Source organism: Peromyscus eremicus, chromosome 15 (genome assembly GCF_949786415.1).
Source record: "Peromyscus eremicus chromosome 15, PerEre_H2_v1, whole genome shotgun sequence".
NCBI classification, from domain to species: Eukaryota; Metazoa; Chordata; class Mammalia; order Rodentia; family Cricetidae; genus Peromyscus; species Peromyscus eremicus.
In genome coordinates, this window is record NC_081431.1 from 40,304,598 (window position 1) to 40,309,112 (window position 4,515).

The following is a 4,515-nucleotide window of genomic DNA, read 5'->3' on the forward strand; positions in this document are numbered from 1 at the left end:
TGGGACTGGCAGGTGAGAGAGATTTGTCCTGACTGTGGGCCAGGCAGGAAAACTCTAGCTACAATATCTGATTATCTGAGTTGGCTCAATATAATCATAAGGATGGGAGAGAGTGGGCAGCAGAAGAAAAACCAGAGTGAGAGCAGTATGAGCACTCAGTCTCAGAATCAAACGGTTTCCAGGAGCTGGAAAATGCAAGGGAATGTTTCCTCTCAGTCTTCAGAAAGAAATTTACTCTGTCCATATTTTGATTGTTAACCTGATGAGGTCTATTTCAGATGTATATACATCATAATGTTGTGCTGTTTTGGAAATAGTAATTACATGAGTAAGTATAAAGCTTTTATATTATTATTTAAAAACTCATAAAATACTAGGGTATAAATAAAAGTAATAATGTATTCTATGATTTTTGACACTTATATAGCAAAATTTATGATGGTAGGTCAAAGATCATAAGAGGAGAAATGAAGTACACTATTGTGAGTCTCTTGTGAGTAGTTTATCACTTACAATAGACAATTTAAGGATACGTACTATAAACTCCAAACTCAGCAGCCGCTAACACAGCAAAATGGTTGTGGTAAATCAGTCACAAAATTAAAGAGAGATGTAAATATATTCAATTAATGTGAAAGAAGGCAGAAAAAGGAATTGAAAATGTAGAACTAAATCCCTCAGTAATTAATTAAAATAAATGTCTTTAACTCATCAATTAAAAGGCAGAGTTTGTCAGATTGAGTAAAAACAAGATACGACTCTATACTGACAAGGAACTCACTTCAAAAATGTAAAGACGTAAATGGACTGAACTTTAAATAAAAATGCATGATTTTTAACTGTTTTAAAATGAAACAATATGTTGCAGAATAAAAGTTATCACTAGCATGAAAGAAATTTATTTCACAATAGAAAGGTATCCTTTCACTCAGTAGAATTAGTAACCATAGAAGCTTATGTGCCATAGAAAATGCAAATCAAATTGGATAGAATTGTAATAAATAAACAATTTATATTTGTTTCATGTATAACGAAATAATATAACAAAAATAAATAAACATATTACAATCACAGCTGTTGGTAGAGATTTCAATACTCCTATCACAATAATTGACACAAATAGATACACATAAAGACAATGGTATAGTAAACTTCAATAACTGTTGTTTAATTTTACCTACTTTAAACCCATTGAAATCTATACATTAGAGAATGTGCTATTTTCAAGTGATCTTTTAAAGCAGTACTTATAAAAATAATACCCTATTAATTATGGAGGGTTAAAAAGGTTCAAGAAATTAAAAAGCACTGAAATGTGACAGTAACTCTTAATGGTTAACTTCCTTGGATTGAGAGATGCCTAGGACATCAGTAAAACACACCTCTCAATATGTGTAGGAAGGAATTTCCATAGATGATAAGATCATGAATACTTCTTTCTGTTGAATGCTTTAATTCACCGGTGGATCTAGAGTTTTAGTAGATTATTTGTAGGGGCTGGAAAACAGGGGAAGTGGGGCCTAGATGGAGAAATAGGTAGGGAGAGGTGTGTCAATGGGAGCTATATCCTCCCTGCTTCTGTCTTATTTTCACCTCTGCTCTTTCTTATCTCCACCAGGTGTGAGCTTCTCCACGCCCTCCCTAGCCCATAGGCTGAACTAAACCTCTGAAACTGTGAGTGAAGGAAACCTTTCCTCCCTTTACCCTGTGGCCTTCTGCCACAGTGCCTAGAGGACTGGCGAACACATCAAGCAAGAATGCTCTCTTATTTCTCTAGTATAAATTTAAATATCAGTAATTAAGATTTCTGCAAAACCATAAAAGTTTAGAGCATTAATACCACACTCTTAAAGTAAGACATGTCCCACAGAAATCAAAAGGTAAACTGAATACATCCTAAACTCCATTGCTTCTCTGTCTTTTGGCTATAATCAAGTGAAGAAGTATCTGGAACTTAATGAAAACAAAAAGTTTCAACACATCTTAATGTGTTGGGTATCTCAATTTTATAGGGTTAATGCCAGTACTAGAGAAGGAGAGAAACCAATGGCACTCATTTTCTCCAGCAGTAACAGAAAGAAACAGCACCCAAATCCACTGACTCAGAGGACCATAATATATATCACTAAAGAAATACATGAGATAGAAAATATGAAATAGGCCGGGCGGTGGTGGCGCACGCCTTTAATCCCAGCACTCGGGAGGCAGAGCCAGGCGGATCTCTGTGAGTTCGAGGCCAGCCTGGACTACCAAGTGAGTTCCAGGAAAGGCGCAAAGCTACACAGAGAAACCCTGTCTCGAAAAAACCAAAAAAAAAAAAAAAAAAGAAAAAAAAGAAAATATGAAATAAAGAAGATTGGAAAAACATAAGCTAGCACTTTGAAATCAAGCAATAATCAGGTAGCCGGATGGAACAAAAAAGAAATGACAGAAATATTTGGTATTAGGGACTAGATAAAGCACATCACTATGGATTCATGAGATATTAAAAGGCTAATAAGGAAATATTATGAATAAATTTATGCCAATAAATTTGACAACTTAGATGAAATATGTCATTAAAAATCTTTCCACAAAAGAAACTCCAGGTCCAGATGGCTTCCCCAGTTAATTAAACTAAATATTTTTGAAAAATTAATAGCAATTCTATACACATTCTTCCATAAAATTGAAGAAAAGAAACTAATTTCCAAGTCATTCAATGAAGTTTACCATTCAGTTCATGCTAAAACTACACAAATATTACTAAAAGTAAAGTACCAAAAATAGCCCTCATAAACATTGGTGAAAACTCTGAGATAAATTTTAGCAAATCAAATTCAACCATATATAAAAATGATAATGCATCATGGCCAGATGGATTATTTTAGGAATGTAAGGTTTGAAATAACAAATCAATCATTGAAGGAGGGTAAGAGAAGATTGTAGATTCAGAATCATCAGAAATCTGTCTTCCCAGACAACTGTCAGAGCCTGTGTACTGTAATTATTTGGAAATATTAGAGTTTATTGAAGGAATGTATCTTCCAGAGACAGGCTTGCATAGTGTCTTAGTTAGGTTTCTATTGCTTTAATGAAACACTCTGACCATAAACAACTTGGAGAAGAAAGGATAAACATTCGTCGTACACTTTCAGGTAATAGTCCATCACTGAGGAAAGCCAGGGCAGGAACCCAAGGCAAGAATCTGGAGGTAGGAATGGAAGCAGAGACTGCAGAAGAATGTTGCTTACTGGCATGCTCTCTCTGCTTGCTTACTGGCATGCTCTCTCTGCTTGCTTATACCATCCAGGACCACCTTCCTAGTGGTGGCACCACTTGCCTGTGAAATGGACTCAACCACATCAAACATTAATCATGAAAATGCCCCACAGGCCAGTCTGATAGGAACATTTTCTCTAATGTTCCTCTTCCCAAATGACTCTAGTCTTTGTCAAGTAGACATAAAAACTAGGCAGCACAGATGAAAAGTTACAATGTGCTGGTTTGAAAGAAAATGGTCCCCAAAGGGAGTGACACTATTAGTTGGTGTGGCTTGTTGGAGTAGGTGTGGCCTTGTTGGAGAAAATGTGCCACTGTGGGAGTGGGCCTTGAGGTCTCCTATGCTCAAGCTACTTCCCAGTGAGACAGATCACTTCCTGCGGCCTTTGAGTCAACATGTAGCAGCTTCTTCTCCAGCACCGTGCCTGCCTACACACTATCAAGTTCCCTGCCATGAGGTAATAGAGAAAACCTCAGAAACTAAGCCACTACCTCAATTAAATGTTTTCTTTGTAAGAGTTGCTGTGGTCATGGTGTCTCTTCACAGCAATAGAAACTCAAAATAAGACATACAATGAGTTTCAGTCAATTTCATTTTTTAGCAGGAAGTAAGATAGGGCTCATTCAAAGGAGACACAAATAAGCCAATAGAAACTAACCCTGAGAAAAAGAAGATAGAGACTTTATTAGGGAAAAAAAAACACCTTTCAAACAACTAGTCTTTTGTTGTTGTTGTTTTTTCAAGACAGGGTTTCTCTGTGTAGTTTTGGTGCCTGTCCTAGATCTTGCTTTGTAAACCAGGCTGGCCTCGAACTCACAGAGATCCACCTGCCTCTGCCTCCTGAGTGGTGGGATTAAAGGTTTATGCCGCCACCTCCACCCAGCAACAGCTAGTCTTTTAAAAGACTCCAAAAAGTAAAGGAATGTGTAAAAAAAATCAGAAAATGACATATGGACACAATGGAAACATCAATAAATCAACTCCACTGTTGAAAAATATCATCCCTGAAATGGGATATTCACTGGAGGGATTTTCCAGGAAGATGAAGGTGGGCAGGAAAAAGGATGAACTACCTAAAGACAGGAAGGTGGAAACTGCTGGTCAGAAAAAGACTAAGAAAAGAGACAGGAGAAAGTGAATGCAGCCCACAAGACATCATAGATCACCAACACACTAATTCAGAAAACATAACTGGGCGGGGGGGAGACGGAGGGAGGGAAAGAGGAAGAGAAGTTGTAGCCATCATTGCTGGA